At 47.3% G+C, this 23,949-nt stretch overlaps 1 long non-coding RNA gene across 1 annotated transcript; it reads right to left on the reverse strand.

Annotated features, from left to right (window-relative positions):
- Window positions 1-7,443: 7,443 nt before the first annotated feature.
- LOC128767516 (uncharacterized) lies at window positions 7,444-11,513 on the reverse strand. The gene is made up of 3 exons (XR_008416126.1): window positions 11,025-11,513; window positions 8,985-9,142; window positions 7,444-8,749 (listed from the first exon to the last, which is right to left on the reverse strand). It is a non-coding gene; the product is annotated as an uncharacterized LOC128767516 (long non-coding RNA).
- Between the last annotated feature and the right edge of the window lie 12,436 nt (window positions 11,514-23,949).

Raw genomic sequence — 23,949 nt, forward strand, 5'->3', positions numbered from 1 at the left:
GCACGTTCACGACACGTTGTGAAGGCAACACTCTAACAGTTGAGGAGTGACTTAGTTCGCCTATTAGAAGGGCTCCAAAAAACATCCGTCTGAAGAACAAAAACATTTGCTTAAAAACAGATAACATTTTGGGGTTTGGAAATAGTTTTTGCTGACACTGATATAAATTTATTTTACACAATGACGTCCCGTCGAAACCTGGAGGAACACTGGATATTGGCGAGAAGTTTTATGTTCATGACGGGAATTGATATACATTTCCTCAAAATTAAGACGATAATAACATGAAAAAAACATGTACTTTTTTAAAACTTGCAAACTTCTTAATTAAAAATACATGTAGAAAACTAATACCAAGAAAGACAACTTTAGAAGAGAAACTGCAGTATGGTGTTGTGTACTTTTTTCATCAAATATATACATGTGTTTTCATTCACGTATGTTTGATGACATTCCTTTTTTGCAGCGACTAAGTGTCAAGCCAAACTATCTTTAGTTTTAGAGTGAATTCCTCTCAAAAGCAAATGGCTGGAACGCGACTCACACACAGCATTCTATATCGGTGTGTGATTTATTTCCTTCCGAGTGTTGAGAATTCAGCGGGTCACGTTACAGTAGCAGTTATTTTAAGTCTGGTCTTTTCTTCGGTTTGAAGGGTATGATGATGAATGGTCTTTTGGATCTCTTTCTAGTCGTCCCCCTTTCGGGATAATGAACTGCATGAGAACTTACTCTCCTGTGTCAATAGACAATAGGCGGTCGGTAGCCTGTAGTCACTGAGCCATTCATTCATTCAAGAAGAAATGCTTGACACATAATTGATCATGTCCATGTCTGTGCCCCTATTGTGTGTGTGTGTGTGTGTGTGTGTGTGAGAGAGAGAGAGAGCGAGGATCAGGCTTCATTCTCATTCATTTATTCAAGCAATACCGCCCCCTAACGGTCGGGATGGACTCAATTCTGCGTGTGTGCAGGAGGAGAATTGAGTGAATCAATTGAAATGTGAATCTAAACCACATTTAATCCTCATCAATCTCCCACGGATCTGTCTTTTCTTTTTTTCATCACGTCTCCAAGGCATTAAATGAGATGATTTCCAGCGTACAGTTTAGTCATTTCCGACGTTGTGACCATGTTCCTCCTCACTCGTGAGGTTTCTCAGCTCCACATGACATTTGAATGTCTCTCTGAAAGAATTTCCCTGCTGTCATCGGGCAACAGATGTGGGACCCCCTGGAGAGCGCTCGCAAGCAGAAGAACAACACTTACACCCACATTCCCACCCATTATGCTCATCCACAATGACTGCTTTTGGAATGGAAAGTGGGAGGAAACCAGAGTGCCAATGGAAAACCCACGCAAGCGCTCAAGTCAATAATCTGCAAGTGACACTGTTGCTCTCTTCGTATTAAAACTATTCACGTATATCACATACTTTATATCATATAAAAACACTGTTGCTCTCTTTATATTAAAACCATTCACATATATCACTTATTTTATATCATATAAAAACACGTATTTGACTATTTTTGAAATACATGAACAAATAAAATTGTCTGAAGATGTCATCAGGAGCTCAGAAGCTTTCTCTCCTTATTGAGGTATAAACTAGCGACCTGTTGCTAATATTGATGTAGCATTAACATTAGCACAAAGCTGTTGCCTGTAATGAAATAAAATTATCATTATTAACATTATTTTTTATGAAATCAAATGAATGTACATACAATTGTCTTTTGTGGACGGTGTGCTGTACACTTCGAAGAATGATTGTTTTTAATAGTTCTGACATATTTAATAGACACTAACTGCCCATAGTCACACAAAATATATACATATCAAAAACGTTTATTTCTCATAGACAATATTCCAAGTGGAGTAGGTTCCCTTTGATGAAGAGTATCCATCCATTCATGTTTTGAAAAGCTGCCCTCGATTGGAATGTGTAAGAAGGTAGACATTATCCGCCGAGAGTTATTTTTATTGTGACACTGCAGGATAGACGGCGGCATCTTGTAAATCTCACTTGAGCAATAACACGACACCCTGTGTGAGTCAGATAAGAAAGGACACAGAGGTTAAAGTGACACAGCTACATCCCCAGGAACCACACGGAAGCTATTGCCATGGCAACAACAAACATAACACCAAGGCATGCCGCTCTGCAAACATGGAGCATGTCTGGGCCACTTGATACTTCAGCGGCCAATCGCAGTTCCTTAAAGTGATCTGCTGAGGGCCAATGGAAATCGATGGCGGTGGTGTCCAATAGGAGTGGCGCGGCAGGACCGCAGCAGTCTGACAGTTGTTGTTGCAAGACTGCGATCAAACCACAGCTGCGAGCCAAGTCCAGTATTACACACAGATCTGTGTCGGGAAGCAGCTTAATCTTTGGAAACGGCATATTGTGTCCTGCCAGCACATGTGACACGAGAGCGCATCAACGTTCTCCAGGATTATGCCGAGTAAATATTGTTGACGTTCCATGTTTTTTCTATTTAACAGTTGTTTACGGGAGGGTGAAGCAGCTCTCTGAGGTCACCATTGCTGGTCAGTTATCCCCGCTCCTGTGGCGCCCACATCACCTGTCGCCCGACCTACCTGACACAAAGGCAGCGCATGTGACTCAAGAGTGCCATTCCAGGGGATCACCGTGAGCAAACATTCCACGTGACTCAGTCACTGTTTATGGAAGAATGAAGCAGCTCTCTGTGTTTAGGATCGCTTTTCTATCAACACTTTCTGCACTGTCATTAGGCAGCTCATACCCAAAGCCACATTCCGACCTTCGTAGCTACTGTACAGCAAGCCACCGAATAATCTCTTACTTAGCAGTCTGCCTCCAACATGTCACTGGCTACCACACCTCTACACCCTTAACCGACCTACACCTTTCCTAATCCTAATCCTCGTCCTTATGTGCTTTCCATCCTACGTGCCTGCCTACCCACCAACCTACTGACCGACCTACCTGTCTACCATCCTACCTACTACCTAGCTAACTACCTACCTCACAACCAGCCCACCTAACTACCTACCTACCTGCCTACCATCCTACCACCCTATTTACCAACCTACCTGTCTACATGTCTACCATCCTACCTACTACCTAGCTACCTACCTACCTCACAATCTACCCACCTAACTACCTACTTACCTGCCTACCTACCTACCATCCTACGTACTACCAAGCTACTAACCCACCACCCTAATTACTGACCTACCTGTCTACCTATCTACCATCCTACTGAGCTACCTACCTACTTATTACCTAACTACCTATCAGTCTACTAACTATCTACATACTGCCCACCTACCTACCACTTACTTACTTACCTACCTCCTTACCTATCTACCAATCGACCTACCTACCTACCTACCACTTACTTACTTACCTACCTCCTTACCTATCTACCAATCGACCTACCAACCTACCTACCACTTACTTACTTACCTACCTCCTTACCTATCTACCAATCGACCTACCAACCTACCTACCACTTACTTACTTACTTGCCTACCTCCTTACCTATCTACCAATCGACCTACCTATCTACCACTTACTTACTTACCTACCTCCTTACCTATCTACCAATCGACCTACCTACCTACCTACCACTTACTTACTTACCTACCTCCTTACCTATCTACCAATCGACCTACCAACCTACCTACCACTTACTTACTTACCTACCTCCTTACCTATCTACCAATCGACCTACCAACCTACCTACCACTTACTTACTTACTTACCTACCTCCTTACCTATCTACCAATCGACCTACCTATCTACCACTTACTTACTTACCTACCTCCTTACCTATCTACCAATCGACCCACCTACCTACCTACCTACCACTTACTTACTTACTTACCTACCTCCTTACCTATCTACCAATCGACCTACCTATCTACCACTTACTTACTTACCTACCTCCTTACCTATCTACCAATCGACCCACCTACCTACCACTTACTAGCCTGCTACCAACCAACGACCGCCCAATTGTTTAAACTAGGGTCACAGAAGTTAAATGTTCAATGAAATTGTAATAAGTTCTGAGGCTGTCATAATGAGCCAAAACATCAAACATGTTTCGGTGTCTAACTTTGTCATTTAATTGTGATTTCTTTCATCCCTGACTGCAGCATTAATGTGCAGCGAAAAATGCCCGACGGCGACTGTGGCTCCTGCCTCCTCTGACAGCAGAGGAGCAGGAAAACAAATAAAAAACAAGACTTACATAATAAGTGAATGGCCTCGCGCTGCCACAGAACAGCCCTGCAACACCAGCACAAATCTTACTCAACGTAAAACGCGGAGCACTACACTTGAATAATCGACCTTGAGTCACACAAGAGCGTGGTTTCCGTACTTCCTCGTCAGGCAGCCCGATATAAAGCCCTGGCGTCGGAACAGAATGAGGTCATGGTGCTAATGTACATGTGTGGCTGTGATTAGAGCCTCTATAAATAGCCTGCGTGTAACTGTGATACCACCGGGGCTCATAGCCAGACGCTGGGACCAAAGTGGAGCTTTCATGAGTGCTCGTTCTGATGGACCAAAATGTTGTGTGGCCTTTTGTTTGTTTAGAGTTCACCGTTCATGTCTCGGATGTCAAGTCTGACTCCTGCCGCCAGTCAAAACGCCTCCAATTCAGCTGCAGTCCAGATAGATACATCAGCACTTTGTCAACTCAGGACGCAAACATTTGACTTTCATTTTCACGCCAGGGTTCCCAGATGTCCAGGACGTGCCCTGGAAGACAGTTAAAACTTTTATTTATGGTCACGGAAAAGTCTGGCGGAGCAGAACCAGAACACGACCTGCAAACGCAAGAAAGGGGGACACGTCTTTATTTGCTTGCAGAGTTTGGCAAGGAAATGTTATGATTTATGTCCATTTAGATGCCGACGATGGCTGCTAACGGTTATTCGAGGTGGACCCTTGTTTCGTCTGCTTTCATTCCGCATACAAAGTCCCAAGATCCAGGTCACCGGGAGACTGTAGATTTGTCCAAGATGTGTCTCAGAGCGGCATTTAAATAAACTCTGGACACTAGAAACACCAAAGTCTCAAATAAGCTTTCTCTGATTTATGCTCCTCTGTGCTTGTCATAAATTAAATCTGTAAATTTACGTTCCAGGTTCTACTCGTCTTCTGCCGCTTGTTCCCATTGAGGAGCTCGAGTCTGTCCCAGCGAGCCAGGGCAGGTCGCCAGCACAGGATACATAGACAGCTGCTCAGACCCGGACAGTTGCGTGTCCATCATTTATCTTCCGTTTTGGACTGCGGGAAGAAACTGGAGTGCCAAGAGGACAAACAAAAAATAAGCTTCATTTAACTGGTAAATTCTTGTATGTAACGCTAGCATTGTTAGCATGTTAGCATTGACCTTTCTGGATGAGAAAAAGGTTGAAAACGTGAAAATAATTTGGAACATTATTCAACAATGACCTGCATTAAATGACGTATTTATTAAACCATCAAACAATGGGCCAACTTGACCCATATATTCATGCAAACACAGGAACGCACGAGCTTGTATCTAAATGGCCTATTAAACGTCTTATTTGCTCTGCTATAAGTCACTTGTCAAACGTCTATTCAGGGACCTTCTGTCCGAAGTGTCGGCCACACTGTGTGGAGGTGGAGCAGCGCTGAAGAGACGCGTGGTGACAGACAAAGTCTTGACTTCCAAATAAAACAGGTTTATGAGAGAGGAACGAGGCGGGCCGAGCTGAATACGCCGGGGGAGGAGTGGATCATGAGAGTCATAAACCGACTGGCACAGGAGAGCAGCACAGAGAGAGGAACAAGAGGGTCTGGAGCAAAGATGGCGCTTCGACGTTGTGAGCCCTGACGTGACGCGTGAATGATGATGTTTGGGGAGAAAACACTGATAAGAAAGTGCATTACATGGTGGGGAAGGGAAACCCAAGTCCTCCAGTTTGGTTAACTTAAAAATAAAAGTTTGGTTTTACGTTTTGGAGACGTCATTTTGATATTCAGTTTTCATTTAAAAATCATACATTTACATATAGAAAAATGTAAAGAAGTAGCTGCTTTTTTGTTTTGTTTTTTTGCAAAGAAATGAATGTCATAGAACCCAGACTTACTGGACCCAAATGCTTGTTGTGACTGGAGACGGGGAGACTCAGACAAGCAAGATGACTATGATAAATATCTATTCACACTAATAAACAATGAAACAAAGACGGAAGAGCAGGAGGAGGATCCAACCGGGAGAGAAAACACGAACAGCTGAGGAGAAGAAAAAACAACAATACAGAAAACAGAGTACAAAAACCTCAGCGAAAAAAATAGGTCGAAAAAAACAGAAGTAAACAGAAGATAATGTGGTGGTCACAACTCACACACAGTACACAAAGTTCCGAGGAAAAACTCAACACGTAGAGCCAGAATCGGACAGGAAGGAGAGCAAGCAGAGTAGATCGAGAGAAGTCAACTTCAGTGTAGGAGCTCGGACAATCTGACGCTGAAAACGATGAAGAAAAATACCCTTCTTTACAGTCACTTTTTTTTTATTAATGCTTTCAAACTGAATGAAACGCTTGGTTTGAATTGAATTTGCTTGTCTCATAATGGTATTACGGTTCAAACACTCTTGTTTTTGTTAATTTATTTTAAGCTTTTCGTGAAACAAATGTGTTTTTTAATTCATTTCTTTATTTTTAACTTCACATTTAATTTTCCGACACAATAACAAATTGTGGAATTGGCTTTTTTTTTTATGCAATCTCATTTACATGAGACAGGAGAGTTTTGCTCAGTGTCTTCTGGACTCTTTGTCCTGTGAAGTGACTGGAGAGCACAGCCAGCTGACTCTCACCAACCTGGCAAGACACAAACATCAATCTGGCCAGCGACGCTGTAATCCTGTGCTTGTGATGGATGCGCGACTTAAACCCCAAACACGACAGATTCCAGTTGGAAAAATGAGCAATGAGGAGGTTTCCTGAAGCGTCCCGGATGAACCCAGCTGCCAAGGACAAAGTTCATTCCCAATCTGATATTTACGCTGAGCAAACACTGAAACCATGACATCATCATGTGGCAGTGGCCCGACGTCGTCGGCCCGGCAACCGCCTGCTGTAAATAAATCACTGCCAACGTCCCTGTTTTAATCTGCGCTTAATGAAGGCGGGAGTGCTTCCCTGCGGTGCCGCTCCACCGCTGCAGGTCCGGACCCCGAGACCAGAGGGTGGTGCGGGTCTATAGATCCGGGCCTGACCCCAGCCTCTCGGCATGCAGCGGGTCAAGTGGTTAACCTCTGTTATCTGAAGAAGACAAGGAACATGTGATGTGGATGTTGCAGCTGTGATCAATATCAAACAGCCATTAACTCGTCTGACTCCAGGTCCTCCACGTGAGGGAGGGGCCCCGGGGCCCCGACCCTCGCCAGGGCCACGTAGTTTCATATCACCTTCAGCCTGGCTTCCCTCAGTATCAGTCTGTCAGCCGCCAAGGGTTGTGTTTAGTCACTATTAATAAGCATTTTCATATTCGTAATGCAATGAATCTGTCAATATTTTACATTTCATTGTTGGTCACATTGAAAACCACTGTATTGTTGGCTTAACCTTTGCTGATTTATCAATGTTTTGTGAAGCAATATTGCTTTTTTTTCCTACTCATAACTTTGTATTTAATCCCTCAATATGACTGTCACTTGCTTAGAAGTTGAACTTGAAGTATTGTATAAAGATTTTCAGAATTCTCATTGTCAACAATTTCCATACGTGGACTATACATTTCTCTGAGTTTTTTTATTACAATATTTTTCATTTTCTCCTTGAATTTTGTTGAGCCTTTGTTCATCATCATCTTATGCTTTGTTTTAATCAAATTATTAAAGAACATTTGTCTCACATCGTTGTGCAAGAGGTTTTTTCTTCACCTTTCTTACTCCACATGACAGAAATAATGATCATAATTATTATTACAATGATGATAAAACAGTTGATCAAATTCATGCAGGCCCTCATGAACCCATTACTTTGTGTCCAGCATTAAAAAATAGCATTTAAAAAAGGATCCTTATTTCACCATTTTCTTCACCGTCCATATAAAGCATTGGAAATCATACAAACTGCATCCACAATTGGAGATTATTTTTCGCACATTCTGTCCCGCCATATTCCATATGACATCTTTTACAGCTGACAGTGAGAAGAGACAGACACTGACGTCTTTTTGCTTCATTCCTCTCAAGCCTTGGTTGAACAGCAGTCTCCTCCAGACAGGTTTCCAACTGTTGCGAGTCCCGTCCTCCTCCTCCCAGACGCTGCCTCTGCTGCCATCGCACACTCACCCAGGACACGGAGACCAACAAGACGGAGCCGGCAGGACAGTGGCGACACGGATCATCTCCACCCACCATTTTGGGAGGCTGGAGACACTGGAAGGTGGGTGTGTGAGCGACTCATTCCGCTGTGATTGAAGCGGCTCGGCAGCCCAAACACAACAGCTGGAGCTTCCGCAGACTTGGACTTCCTGTTTGTGGTGGACTTGATTATAGTCCAGACGGCTTCCTCCCCTCACGCTCTCCAGCGTTTCTCTCTCGACTCATCACACTGACAGGAAAGTGCTGATTAGACTCAGCAAACATCCGGGCCTCACTCTGACATGTGATGTGTGGCATCCTTCAGAGCTGGGTTCTGCACTTGAGCTGCGTCCACCTCCCAGCAACCAGCATCAGCTCACTTCAATGGCTGTCGATTTCTGGCCCCAAATACAGGAATGTTATTATTGGAACACATCAAACAAGCATAATAAAATGATTAACATTGAAATTATTTTATATTATTATTGGAACTAACTTGTAATGTGCACATTATTTTTATTTCACTTCACTGAAAGTCATAAGTCATAAGTAAGTGAATAATAACAGTCGGCAATAATACATTGCATTTCCTCACAGACTTTTCTCATTTGCTTGAGTTTCTTTGACATTTACCTCACAGTCTCCCACGCCGCGGCAGTCACAAGACACAACATCAAGGTTCAGATGAAGAAATGTCACTGCCCCTCCACCGGTCCACGCGTCCTTGCTTTCGGCTGCTAGGTTTCCGTCCCACCCCTGCGGGACACGCAGCTCGCCTCAGCCAGCCACAGCTGAAATGTGTGAAGTGGAAGATGGTGAGCTTCAGAAAAGCAGTTTATCACCATCAGGTTTCAACTTCAGTCCGTTTGACAATTGGAATGAGAGAGATCCGTGATTGGGAGAGTCAGAGGTGAAGACACTGAGGTGGTGACTGGGAGTGATATGAAGGTCAGATCAGTGGATCACCTGTGGAGAGGTTTGAGTGAGCGAGGCCTGATGGTTCAGGCGTAAGGAGAGGAGAGCGTGTTGGACCAAGAATGTCGGAGACGAGGAAGAGGAGGACGAACGTGGCTGCGGTAAGTTGTGTGTCTGGGGACCGAGCCTTGCTGTTCATGCCAGGAGAAGATTTGAGCGTTCACTTTCACGCCTTTAGTTTGAGTTTAAACCTAAGTTTGATCACTTTTTTTATGATTTACAAAATATTGGTGTTGAGTTTTGGTATAACATAAAGATATTTTTATAGGACAACAAACCACTCATGAGAAACGATCAGAAAAGGAGTTCAGCAGGGCTCCACCCTTGGACCACTCTTTTAGTCTCGTGTTAAACTATTGTTCATAACTATTGTTTCATAAGCACAAAACCTTTTTTTTTTTCATTTTCTAACCATGAGAAAACTGTATTTTCAAGTTAAAAACAATAAATATTACGACTACTTATTTTTGAAAAACAAATCCTCCATTAAGTGTCACTTTTGGAAATCGCCATATTTTTCCACACTATCGCTGCGTATCCACTCTGCACTGCATTGAAAGTCATGGAAACAAGAGCATCTTAACCATGATCAAATTGTTGTAGAGCGATTTCCTCCTGTTTTAATTCCACAGTGGATGCTTCACCAGACCGAGACTGAGGTCCTCACCAGGTCGTACGGGCCGTCAGACTGATCACCCCAGTCTATGGCACGTCACTATCGCCCAAAGATGGGAGCTCACTTCTATTCATCCAAACTTTGTTGACAACAACAAAACAACATGATTGTCCTCTGCCTATGGTTTCAGGTTCAGGCCAAACGTTTGGCATGATCCATCTTTCACATCTAATCTTCCGGAATCTTCCATGGAAATTTCAAAGTCACAAAGGCGAACTGCAAACTTTTCCATGTTCTAGTGGCATCTGACCCTTGATGGTTTATCATTTTAAGCTTCATTGAATTTATTCTAGAACTACGATAGCTTTTCTTCCCCCACTCCATCGTATCCTTTGACTTCATCTTGATCCTTCTACTGTGTCAGCAGCTCAAAGAGGGGCGGCACAAAACGCCGGGGTCGATACACAGGGGGTCAGCGAGCGGGCGGAGATGTCCGGGATCGGCCAGGCAAAAAGAAGAGTGGAGGCAGGTGAGGATCAGGAGCTGTGCAATCTAGACGTCGGAGGATGAGATCAACGAAGCGGGGAGGATAAAGGTCCGGAGAGGGCTGCGACAGGAGGCTGGTGGGAGAGTGATCAGGGGCGGGCAGGTGTGTGTCCAGACAGTGGGGGAACACACAGGTCTGAAAAGGAAACAACGGCGAGAGGAGATCTCATCCCTCCACCTGGTCTCCTCCCAGCTGGCCGTGCCTGACACACCTCCAGAGGGAGGCCTCCAGGAGGCGTCCTCATGAGAGCCACCTCGACTGGCTCCAAGTCTCTCCCGAGCGACGCCTGCCACCCGCTGGAGAAAACTCATTGTATCCAGGATCTCGGCCTGTCAGTCATGACCCACAGCTCCTGACCATAGGTGAGGATCGGGATGAAGATTGATTTTTGGCTTTTGGCTCAGCTCTCTCTTACACAACAGTGCGACAGAGCGACTGCAACACCGCGCCCTGCTGCGCCCTTTCGTCCACCAAACGGCGGGTCTCCCTTACGGACACAGAAACACCTCTCTGTGTGGACAGTGGAAACAAATACCTTTGAAAACGATGACGCTGCGATCCTGTCTGCCTTGGCTCTTTCTGCGAGAGCCGCCACCTCACGGCCTCTCACACAAGAGAGGAGTAAACTCCTCCGGTCATTGACAATATCCACATGAATGTCACTGTAATGAGCAGCCGACGATGGTTGTGATACAGGAGCACTTCTTCTGAACCGTCATGTAAGGCGAGCGGATCCATGTGCCATCTCCTCACCAAACACCTCACCTCCGAGGGTCCCGGCCCAGCAAACTGCTATCACACTCGGACGTCATGACCCGACTTGACGTGGATTTCAGTGGCACGACAACAGGCCAAACATCTTCCGCCTCCCCTCCCAGCTGTCAGACAAGACTCCTGCTACAAGGTCCAGACAACCGACGCTCTCAGCCTGGTCTCTGTCGACATGTAAACACGGCCAGCGCCTGGATAGCGCAGATTAGTAGCCGCTGGTGATCCAGCGATCTTACCGCGCCGCAGCTCCTCCTGTATTATACCTTTAGACGCTTAGCTGTGATTAGAATGTGAAAGGAGAAACTTTCCTTTGAAGCGTCGAATCAAAGACCATTCTTGATGAGGGAAGAAAAGCCTGGCGCGCGCGTGCACACGCGCACACACACACACACACACAGGATGATTTGTCAGGGTAAACTGCATTTTGTCGGGCCGTGGCCCGCAGGGTTTAGAGAAGAGGGGAAGTGATGGGGAGAATATGGCCGGGCATGGCCTCGCTGGCGGCTGCTCCTGCCCGCTCTAATAGAATGACAAGCTCCTGAGAGATGAGTCTTTTCTCCGCGGCGACTTGTCTGTCAATCATTAGCTCACACTCAGATGGCAGGGAGGAGCGCAGAGGGAGCTGCTCTGCAGAGGCTCCCCCGCTCCCTACCAGTTAAGAAGGGCCACCAAAATGGGAAAAAAAGGGGGGCGGGGGGGAGAAATGAATGAGAGAAAATGAGAGAGTGGAATGAGTGGGTGTTAAAGAGAGACTAGAGAGCGAGGAGGTTACAAAAGGCTGCATTTGAATCCACTCTAATTAAGGCCTGCGTGATGGACAGGACCTGTAGCTCTGCTCCTTTTCTTTCCCTCCGTGTGTGTGTGTGTGTGTGACGTCGGGAGGGGGGGGGGCTCTAGTAGAGATGTCGACTGCCAGCAGCCTGAATGGGACAAAGACCTGAATAGAAACTTCAAAGCGACCCCAGTCAGCCCCCCCCACCCCCTGCACCCCCGCCCCGCTCCCTTTCACAGTCCCCTGGCTGCGTGACGGTCAACAACACTGTGTGTGTGCGTGTGTGTGTGCGCCAGCGCACGCATGTGATGTGATTCCCCGCTCCACTCTGTTATTTTCCGACGGCTACATGCGTTTCTTGGCAGCGACATGTGCGGATCTGAGACGTCAGGGTGCAGATATAATTGGTGCCGGGGATCTGACTCATTGCTCCGACGCTTGGCTCTTTTTCTTTCGTCGGGGTTGGGAACGAGGCAAGTGGCCCACCGAGCTGCCGTGCCCAAGAAACACTTGTTGGTGAAGACGTGGTTTGCGTCTAATTTGATCCCGGCGAGGTTACGATCCCGCGGCGTGCGTCATCTAATTCTATTTGGCTTGTTCTCAGGGCGTCTAATGATCTCCCACTTATCGCCCCCTCAGCACTGGATCCTCCTCAAAGTGTCTCCCAGCAGCACGAGGAACTTCACACGACTTCGCTGGCCATGCCAGCAAGAGCGCTGGAATCTTCCCGGGCCTCTGAGCAAAACAGGAAGAGCAGGGGTGACGGCCGGGGCAGATAAGATTTGTGCGAGTGTGTGCGCATGCCTTTGAAAAGGTATCTGTCCCGCTTGAGCCCACTTGCATCGGTCAAGTATCGGGTCAGCCTCAAAAGGCCGGCGGGATCAAGGTGTCAGGGCTGCGGCCCGGCGCCGCCGACATGTCCCGGGTGACATCAGCGGCCAGAACACTGCACAGATGATTCATCGCACTTCGGACTGAAGAGCCATTAGGGCCCACTTCTAATCACAGAGATGAATAAAGTAGCCCCAACTGCCTTATCAGAGCAAAGTCTTTCCTCCCGGCAGGTGCAGTCGCCGCCGCCGCTCTGATCATATATTTATATTAGAAGTTGTATTACGACAGTCCTTGGCTCTGGAATGACTCCGGTGACATCGTCTTCGCGGGACTTAATGTCAGAGCTCTTTATTGTAATGAATGTGTTGCAGATGAAGAGCGCTGAGAAGCAGCCACGCCGTAAAAGTCACGCCATATAGAAGAGTCTTAAAGACGGGAGTTACACGTCTTTTTATTGGAGAAACAATCCGTCCCGATGACACGGAGGGGAAGGTCGAGAGTTCGGTGCCAACACTGCCTTGTTTGATGGGCGATTCACAGTCACATCACTGCCAGCGCACCAAGGTCTGTGAGCAAGCGAAGACCAGGGTTCAACAGCCAGTCTTCTGCGGTGACAGAAGTGGGGTTGTCAGGTGAAAGTTCATTGTGGGTACATACAAACCCTTGCGTGTCATGAACTCTGGCATCGTCTGTCCATATTTTCCCTAGTTTGGCTGGACCCACGACTTATGCTCAGGCGTGACTTGTGTACCGACTATAAGCAGCTACTTCTTTCTTGTGATTTTAACCAAGCGACGCGGCTAATATTTGGATGTTTACAGGCTAGCGGAGACAAGAAGCAGCGGCTGTGGTGTGGGAACCTGGGACACATTCAGAGCTTCAATGTCAATAAAAGATGCGAGGAGTTGACGATTCCAGTTGTTTCACGAGTCAGTCTCCATGCTGGAGCCTGTTTTCCAAACTAGCTTACAAGTGATCCTCATGCATTTTGAAGCCTTCCTACGGTGCAGACAGCACCACTGCACCCGCAGCTTATCGACCGCTGTGACTTATGGACAAACAAAATCTATTTTCCTCCTTAAATTGAGTGGGTGGGGCTAATATTCTGGTGCGACCATAGTTTTATTCCTTCTCTTCATCCTCCGTGTTACGTTTATTTCTTTATGATGCAGTCGACGTGAATAACCTATTCAGCTGGTTGCTCTTCATTCTATTGTTATCGCTATCATTTGACTTTCACAGAATTACATTCCCCAAAAATGCATCTTGTATTTGTTTTTTGTTTTTTTGACTGGTGCGACTTATACTCCAAACTCACTATCCAAAAAATACAGTGTTTTCCATTTTTGTTTCTCTGGTTTGGGCCTTTGCTTGAGTTTCACTGTTGTTTTTACTCCCTTCAGGTTTTGTTTTCTTGTCTTTTCGTTCCAGTTGGTGTTGTTATCTTCCCCCGATTTCACCTGACCTGCACCGGCCAGAGGCTCTCTCTACGGCCACCTGGTCACTTTGTTGGAGGTCTCCTGCACTTTATTTGCTTTTCCAGCATGCGTCGCAAAATGATGGCATTTTGTATTTTATCACAGCATATTTCTTCCATATTTGGGAAGAAGAGACGAGACTCTTAATAATACCACGGTGCACGCAAAAACCTTGCAGAAAATATAGTTCCATTTCTGGGTTACTATGAATACTCATGCACTATAAAAACGTACTTATCCTCAGAGGCCATTACCACCGGAAATTCCCTGATCAGACCGGTTGGGTGGCCTCACTGAAGCACACCTACTCCGTACTGCACTCCGTCAAGGCGTGACCCCCCTCAGGGTCCTTTCTGGACATGATGGAGAGATCATATCTTCTCCCAAGAACTTCAGGTGGTGTGCGTAAGCAGAGTAGCCTGCGCTGACCTCATATATGCGATCAGAAGATGGATGGATGGTCAAATCTCCACAGGCAATTCATTCTCCTATATGAGCTCAGGAGTCGCCCATGTCACTTGACAAACGACCAACTCACTTATTTGGCTGCTCATGAATAATTCACTCCAAACAGGATGAGCCAACCACGATGAGCACTGCCCAACTTGAGAGCCAAAGGCAACTGGGCAATAGAAAACTAGTGAGAAACAAAAACTTGAGGACTTTCTTTGTTTGAAAATGATGAGAACAAATAGTTGCTCAGCTCTGTTAGCACTGTTGCTACTCATGGCCCGTTTTCTTACCGGCGGGTTTTGTGTTTAAGACCTTGTGAAGAGAAGGAGCAGAAGTCACGGCGCTAAATAAAACAGACTCTTGTCATGCTACTTAAATCAGAAGCGCTCCAGCCACGTCTAGACAACCGTATTCCACCATTTCTCTTTTCGCGTTTTCATCTTGATGTCCACTAGTTGCTTTACTTTGGCCCAAATAAAGTGGTGCAGGGAAGATTCTCTGACCAGTCTTTCCTGGAGTCACCAAATGTAAGCATCCTAGCGCTGTGGTGAGTGTAATGAGATCAAGCCATTAAGATAAAAACTAGCCGACCTTTCTTGTTCATCTCCATTCCCTCCCTTTTCCTTTACTTGCTTCTTCTGCCCGAAGGGTCGCAAATCATGAGCATGAAGCCTCCTTGGCTCAACTTTGACCCCTCTGAAGAGCAGAGAGCAGATCCATTTTTCTAAACAAGCGGTAGTTCTACTTTGCGCTGGTGACCATGTGCCGAACACCAGTGGTTTCTCAGTTGACTGGCACGTTTCCGTCAGTGAGGGATGTGTAGGATGATGGTAACACGGACTGAAAATGACTGAAAACAACAAAATGACATGTCCAAATGCTACAGTAAAAATGTTCCAAAAACATCAGAGTCGCGTGTTGTGTTTGATTTGCATCAGGCATTCGTATAGCGTGATGGCGCTGTAGATCATGTTATGTGGTGCTGGCTGATGAACTAGTTTCACTTCAGAAGTCCAGAATCAGCGCCATGTAAAACACAGGTTCTGAGACATCACTAGGCCGTGATTAGTCCAGGAGGTAGTTTATTTTCGCTGCATAGCTGAAGTCCGCTCATAGTACAGCTACTCGGCTACATGCTAGCTTCCTCCAGATATGAAGCTCCAGGTCCAGGAGTCAGACTAAGACTCCTGCCAATTTCTCCCCAGTTGAAGGTCTGACATGTCCAAACTTAGCTGGACTGATGCTATGATTCTGTTTTCAGGGCCGTCATGTAACCGCATGTGACTTGGGGAACAGATGGCATCAGGGTTAGCAAAAACATTCAACTATTCAACTACACATGGATCAAATCGTCACGTACATGGCCCTTATGATGCAGTGGCCAAATCATCGTAGAAATGCGATAATTATCACACCATTCCCAGCAAGACACTACAGGCAGTGGCCGACTCAGTGAAGCTAGCAAGGGTGATGGGCTCTGTTCTGAGCTTCAGCGTGTTCCTTCTACGACAGTAACATACTCTTCAGGACCAGAGCTGAAGCTTCATAACATCCACTCACGGATCCTCTCCGATAAAAGCATCCCCAGCACTCCGGAGGGCTCGGGTCGGGTCGGGTCGGACTTGGATGAACTAGAGCACGTGCAACTTTAGTCCTTTCAGGGAATGAAAACGCTCACACTGGTACTTTATGTGTCTGCAGTTGGTCTGGAAACCAGATGTGACATTTAGCGATCTCTACGAGCTACGAGTGACTTTCAAGCCCTTCACTGTTTCTGGGAACGAGTGCTTACGTTGAAGGAGCGCTGCGATAACCTTATCTGGAGATAATGTTATCTGTCGTATGTGATTATGTCTCATGTATTCAGCCAGGCATGAGCGTGTGCAGCTATAAATACAGAGGTGGCCAAAGCTCCCGGAGGTCTGCAACACATTTGCGGTCGCCCTGCGGGTGTGGCGCAACTTTGACACGGCCCACGCAGACACACACATCGCAAACACACCTGAGCCGACGCCGCACGCACCACGGCCGCCTTTGAACTGGCAGCGACAAACTCCTAAATCTCACAATGTCCTTGTTAGTCAGCAGCCCAGGGTACGTGAGCGCTCTCAGCCGCATCATCAAAGCCACAGCAATAACTCCCGTGCTCCTTCGCTCCGGCATAAATCTGCCCGTATCTCAGCGCGCGGCAGGGTGAGGGAACATCAGGACCGGCATCTGCTGCATCTCCAAACCCAGCTACTGAAGACCCTACAGTGTGGCTCCGGAGGCATCAACAAAGGAGGCAGGCAGAAGAGTGGGGCGCAGCATTCCTGCGCGTCGTGTCGGCCCAGAAATTCTTTGGGCTGTCACTCAATCACGTGCAACAGAATGATTCAAAGGAAACGGAGCCGTACGCGGAGCGCGCGGAGGTCAGTTCGAGGTAAAAGGTCGGTGCTGGAGTTGAAGGGCAGATATAAAGTTAAGTCCACTCCGTCATATTTATTGGAGGGGAGAGGACGACCTGGACTTTTGTTTTCAGAGGAGGCCCCCGGCACATTCTTCTGCTTCCAGCTCTGTAATGCGACTTACTCACACCTGGCCGGAGCTCGGGAGATGACGGATGAGCGAGTCCGCCGACTATTTTAGGTGCTCGCGGTCAGGCCGCAGCGACATCTTTCATTCTGACCTCTTTATCGCAGCTGTGACCCTGACCTCCCTCCTCCAGCTCACTTCCTCTTTCTCCTCTCCTGCCCGCCGCCCGGGGTCAGCCCCACCCCACAACACAAACACCATCGTACCTGGGACGTGTATTCAAACGCAGCCTTTCTCTTTCCACTGCGACCGCCTCGGGTCGCCTCGGTTATAGAGACTAAATGTTACAAGGTAATGTTATGAGGGAATTCCTCAGCTCCAGGTGCTGGCGGGGAGGGGGTCACGGGTGAGGGGTCGGGGGTCACTGCCTTCCCCTTAGGGCTCCCTGCTCTGTGACCTCACAGGACTGATGAATTGTGTGCTAACAAGGACCAGCTCTGGCTTGGCACGTCTGCGCTCTCTCTCCCCGCGTCACCGCCGCCGCCGCCGCCCTCACTGATCCGCCGCTCGCACTTCCACCTGGTGAACTTTAAACGCACCTCGGCATCTGTCGTCTCACTTGGATTTATAATTCTCATCACATCCCATTGAAAGTGTAGGCGGCGGCCCTGGTACATCGCCTCACCTCCACCGTCCGGCGGGTGGAATCTTGAAGACCAGGTTGAACGAATGGTCATCGAGCGAGGTGTTAAATCTTGGCAGGCGACGGGAGAGGGGGGCCGTCCTGCTGGCAGCCTCACCTCTCCATGTGCATGCACAAATGAACCAAGCGCAGAGATGGGCTTTACATTCGCCACCGCGGGCCATTCGCACGACCGTATCACCGAGCCAATTAAGGAGATGAGTCTTATTAGCGGAGGTGTCCCAGCGCCCGTTTATCACCAGGGTTTCCTGGCAGGATCCGGTGACGCGCGCCGCTCTCCGTCATCTTTATGAGAGCTGTCTCATCAGCGCCTTATAAGACACTCATCCAAACTTTACTGGGAGTCATGATTTAGCAGAGCGTCTTGGCCCGGAAACGCGCTCCGTCATCGGCGGGTCACCTTTGAATGGGCTGCGTGGGATTTGGGAATGGAGCGGGGTAAATGCAGATTTGTTGCTTAAAGCCACGGCGCACGAGAAAAATGACAACTTTGGCGTCGCCTCGGCGGCGCACTGATTTATGGCCAGAGGAAAAGCATCTGTGTCGGCTCCGCCTCTTCACCTCCTGGAGGACATCCTCGCGACCGCATCATCAATTTAGCAAAACAGTTACAGCGCTCTTCTCGTGACCTTTAAAATCCCGTGCAAACACAACAGCACGCAGCGCCAGGCTCTAACTGCAGCGGAAAATACGCTGAGTAAGACAAGCGAATTAGCCGCCGCAATAACTGATCTAATTCCTGTGACACATCTTTTGTTGTGGGTGGGATATTAAGCCGCCAGAGCCGAGTGAAAAATGGCGGCTAACTTCATTAGCACGTCAGCGAGCGAAACATTCATTTTAGCCTTAATAGCGCCGACGTTTATTTGTGCTGCTAATGTGGCTAATCCAATTTTAATTTGGGTCGGCGCGATCCAAGTGCTGCAGCTTTAATATTTGTCAACCAGCAAACTGCATGTTTGTCCCACTACGTTACGTCGCTGTGATACTGTTGACGGCAACTGCTGTTTTAATGAGTGGCGGGGGAAGTTTCGCAATGTTTATCGACTCCAAGTGCTCCAGCCTGCCGCGATGCGTTGAGCCTATTTTGTAATGGAGCCATTAGTGACTAGCCAGCGAGCGCTGTGATGTTAGTGCGTGGAGTTGAAATACTTTGTGGAATTTACTGAGACATCCATTCATTGTCTTCCGCGTTTTCTCATTACGGGGTCACAGTGGGGCTGGAGCTCAGGAGGGGGGCTCCCTGACGGGTCACCACAGGACACACGTGACAGACAACCACTCACACACACACATCGGAGGATCACCAATGAAACACTCAATGCTTTTGGACTGTGGGAGGAAACCAGAGTGGCCAGGGCGAAACCCACAGGGACAGTCAAGCGTCCAGAGTGGAACCCAAACAGAACCTCATACTCTAGAGTGAGACTGAGTGGTGCCTGTTCCATATGATCATCATTATTGTTATTTTTCATAGTAGTAATAGTAGTGGTAGCAGTAACACTAGATCAACCAGATGGCTTCAGTTCTGATACCAAGCGTGGAACTGCTGCGATCTATTACAAGCACGATTCAATGTATTATGTTTCTACAAACACAAGTACTGCCGCCTCATTTACAGCTGCTGGACACCTGCGACTGGGTACTAGTCTGACGGCCTCACGTCCCTCCCCATTGGTCAGAGAGCGGCAGTGCTAATGCTACTATGACTACCACTAGTTCAAGTACTAAATTCATCACTACAACTACAGCGACGACTGCTTTATTCACTCCCATTAGTTCATTTAGCACACGTGCTAAAACGGCTGCTTAATTTCCTTCTACTACTTAATGTATGACGACGCCAAACTTCATTCACTACTACACGTACTTCCCTGAATTTACCTCTGCAACAACTTTACACAGAACTACTGCTCCTACTGTCAAGTACCATGCCACTTCTGACACCATTTGTTCTGCTATTCCTTTTAGGACTTGGTTTTCACTACTGCTACTATTATTTTATTTATCAATGTACTACAACTGCTCACTCATTGTCTTCTATTTCTACGACAACCACTGCTAGTATTACTATAAATACTGTGTTACAACTATTACTATTACTACGAGTCCGAAGGACTCATATCCCACTTCTGACGCCATTTGTTCTGCTATTCCTTTTAGTACTTCATTTTACTAGTACTACTACTGCGATCATTTACGACCGTTGACTACGACAGCTTGCTTACTATGACTACAAATACTGCGGCTTCACTCACTACTAGTGAGAAGGCCTCACATCCCACTTGGGATCGAAGAGCCACGACCCGGGGGCTACTGTATCACTCATGACACACACCTTAGCAATGAAGCTGACCTTGACATGGGACGTGGTCTGTAATTATTGACCTCTGTGGGGACAGATTGACGTCAGGTCATTGATGTGGAGGACCAGTGTGTTCTCTGATGATCCTGCATGGTTTCCTCAGAGCGTTCTACAAAGTGTTCCTGGTTCTGAGAGGAAAAGTGCGATCAGGTGGCGAGCATGCAAACGTCACGTGTGTCCAGCAAAAATACCTCAGGTAAGCTTGTCGGCCGGCCGTCACACAGATGTCAAGGTGAGCGTGGAGCGGAGGACCAGTCCTCCAGGACAAGCCAGAGATTCCAGCGGCGCCCTATGAATAGACCTGCGTGGGAACCGCCGCGCGGCTCGTCCCAGCGACCACATGCAGGCGCCGCAGGTAAACGTGTGCTGAGCGAGCAGCACGACAGACAGGAGCTTTGTACGTGCAGGAGCAGCGGGATTAGCCCGTCTTCAATCCTAACGGTCCAATTGGCGTGGAGGGAATCTGTCATCAGCAGAGCTGCAGGTGGCCCGCAGGTCGCAGAGGGTCATTCAGCTCTGTGAGGCGAGAAAACAAGACGTGTTCTCAGCTGGGAGAGCGGCCATATTTGCCCTGGAATGGGATTCTCGACACCTTCTCTCCTGGCCGGGTGTTATTGTTGTGGAGTTGTGCGCCGGTCCCGGCGGAGCAGCAGAGAAACATCCCTCCGGCAACGCCACACGCTGCACAAGGCAGAAACACAATTCACTGTTACTCAGAAGAGCTGCTGAGGTTTGCTGCAGCTTTACAGCCAGGATTTTGCTCCCAAAACATGTTTCCACAGAACTCGACACCTCGGCAGCGGAAGCCACAAGCAGCAGTTCCGAAACAGCAACATCGGTGCTGGATGTTGTGTGGAAATCTACGAGTCACGAGAGAACTTCATCTCCAACCTGCGAAATCCAAAAACACTCTGAGAAATGAATTTAGAAAATCAACATTATTACAGATGTAAGAAGTAAATGGCATCTCAAGGTTCTAGAACCAGCACAGCTACTACGATGACTACTTTACTACTGTGACGATGATACTACCACTTCTCTCACGACGCCATCTGTCTGTCTGCGTTAAAAATATCGTGAAGAAAAGTTATGGACAGATAAGGAGGAAGTTTGCAGGAAATACAACACGAGGAACAAACAATTCCGTTTTGGGAACCATCGATTCAGGCATGCAGTACACACAGACGTACACACTCCCAAGGCCTCCACGGTGCCTGGTGGTCGAGGGGTTAGAATAGCTCAAATGCTTCTGCTACTACTGCTGCTGCTGCTAGTGATGGGTCGATGAGGTTTCATGAAACAGTGTCCTCATTTTCAGAGGCCACCAGGTGGCACTGTCTGCTGTAAAATGTTTGGACTTGAACAACGAAGTCAATAAAACCTCACATTTCCGAACCTGGAGCACCGTTTAGTGGCCTCTGAACATCTGGTGACCCTGCAACACTGTTTCATGAAGCCTCATCTACCCACCACTCACTACTGCTGCTTCATTTAGTACTTTGACGACTATTGCTCTACTACTATTGCTACTTATTTCACTACAGCAACTACCTCTATGACTTCTACTGCTACCACTACTGCTTAATTTACTACTACTGCTCATAGTAGACTACTATGACAAAAATGACAACGATCAGTTCTATAGCGCCTTAATTTACTGGTAGAAACACCACTATAACTATAACTATGACTGCTGCAGCGTAGTTCACTACTACTACTACTACTACTAACTGAAATGTGATGTCACACCAACCGAGAAAACTTTGATGATAAATTTAGATGAAGTTTTTACTCACTTTAGATTAGTGTCGACAGTCTCAACCTCTTGCTCTTGCCACAGAAAATGACTTCCCGACCCAGTTTTGGCCCCGAGCCTCAAGTTTAAAACAAGTCAGCAATCTGTGATGTAGAACCGGAGTGACAGCGTGGAGAGGTGAAGATGATGCTGAGTGACTGAGCTGGTTCAGCCGGAGAGCGCCACCTACGACCTCCAAATACAAAGCTTCATGAAGCTTCATCAACACTCTGTAGGACTCTCTCCATCAAACAAGGTTCTCGAAGCTGTCGACACAAGCCTCACGTCAGAAGACGGATCTTGATGGAGTGGCACTTGAGTCGGCGAGTTAGTGTTCCGGCGTGCGCTCTAATCCCAGTCAGGTCCGGGTAAATGATTTTCTCGGCTTCTCTCTTGGCCTCCAAAGCTGCCGAGATTAGTGGCGATGGCCACGTTAATGATTTCTCCTCCGAATTAAAATGGTCTGGGTTTATCTTCTTTCAGAAAAAAAACGCAAAAGACTCCTTCTCCTTCAGACGCTCAGGTGAGATTCGTAATCAATTAGACGAAAACACAGGCGGAATTTCAAGCGGAGACGTGTCAGTTCTGCGAGCGGGCGAGGATGGGCGCCCGCCGTCCTCCTTGACCCGCGCCGCGGTCTTTAGCTGACAGAGCCGCCGAGGCCTGGGGTTATCAGGAAGTAAACAGAAGCTGTGATTCAGACTCAGCAGCCGACCTCAGAAACCCAACTTAACCCAACCGGGGCTCAGCAGATGCACCGCCGTGGGAACACATTACACAGTAAAGTCGAGTGAAAAATTGTTTTGGCAGCGACGGACAGGATGTGGGAATGAAACACCTCAGCCTTCAGAAGAAACTGGTTCGACAACACGACAGGAGCTGCACTTTTTTTCCCCTCCTTTCAGCGGCAGCTTGAGCTTCTGCAGATGGATTAGCATCTCAACTATCTGATGGCGAGGCGTTAGTCATCTGAGCTCCAGTAGTCAATGGAGTCTGCGGCGACAACACGCTTCCATCAAAAGCAGGAACTATTTCAATCTGTGGTCGCTGGAGAGGCGGCGACCATGCGCTCTATAGTCTGTCCGCTCTGTCTGAATACCAGATGAAGACAGGGGTGGGGGGGACAGATTTGCACATTCAAAGCATTTCTCGAACAAACAAGTAGATGACGCAGTGACACCATGAGAAGGGAATGCACTGCCTTCCAAGGAGAGAAGGCTTGGATGGCCGCGCCCCCTGCTGGCTACTAAACGGTAGACTACTAGAAAAGAAGTCCATCACGGGAAAATCCGCCAAATAAATAAATAAAGGTTAGTCATCCCAGAGTCAGGACAGACGACAGTGACACGATTGAGAAGTTAAAGGGGGTAATATGCCTATTTTGGCCAGTAAATAAGGAATATTTGTTCGATTTATTTCGTGATTATGACAACCCTTATACTCCACAGTGGTAAGGAAGTAATGGATTACTTCTAGTTCTCACCGACGATTGCCATGTGAAACCAGCGACAGCCGACGGTTGCACATGTCAATACACGAAGACATGAGAGAGCTTTTGTTCTGCCCACAATAGGGAAATTAAGGCTATGACTGCGGAAAATATGAATTTAATTCCAAATGTATTTTTGGCCACATGTTTTCTTTATAGGGCCAATTCCAGCTACACAGGGCGAAAGGCCAGGGACACTCTATGACACCACGCTGTTAAACCACCAGCGTCTCAACATCACTGTGGTGTTTTGGGTTTCATCAGCAGTCAGTGAAGGTTGGCCACA

Source organism: Synchiropus splendidus, chromosome 11 (genome assembly GCF_027744825.2).
Source record: "Synchiropus splendidus isolate RoL2022-P1 chromosome 11, RoL_Sspl_1.0, whole genome shotgun sequence".
Lineage (NCBI taxonomy): Eukaryota > Metazoa > Chordata > Actinopteri > Syngnathiformes > Callionymidae > Synchiropus > Synchiropus splendidus.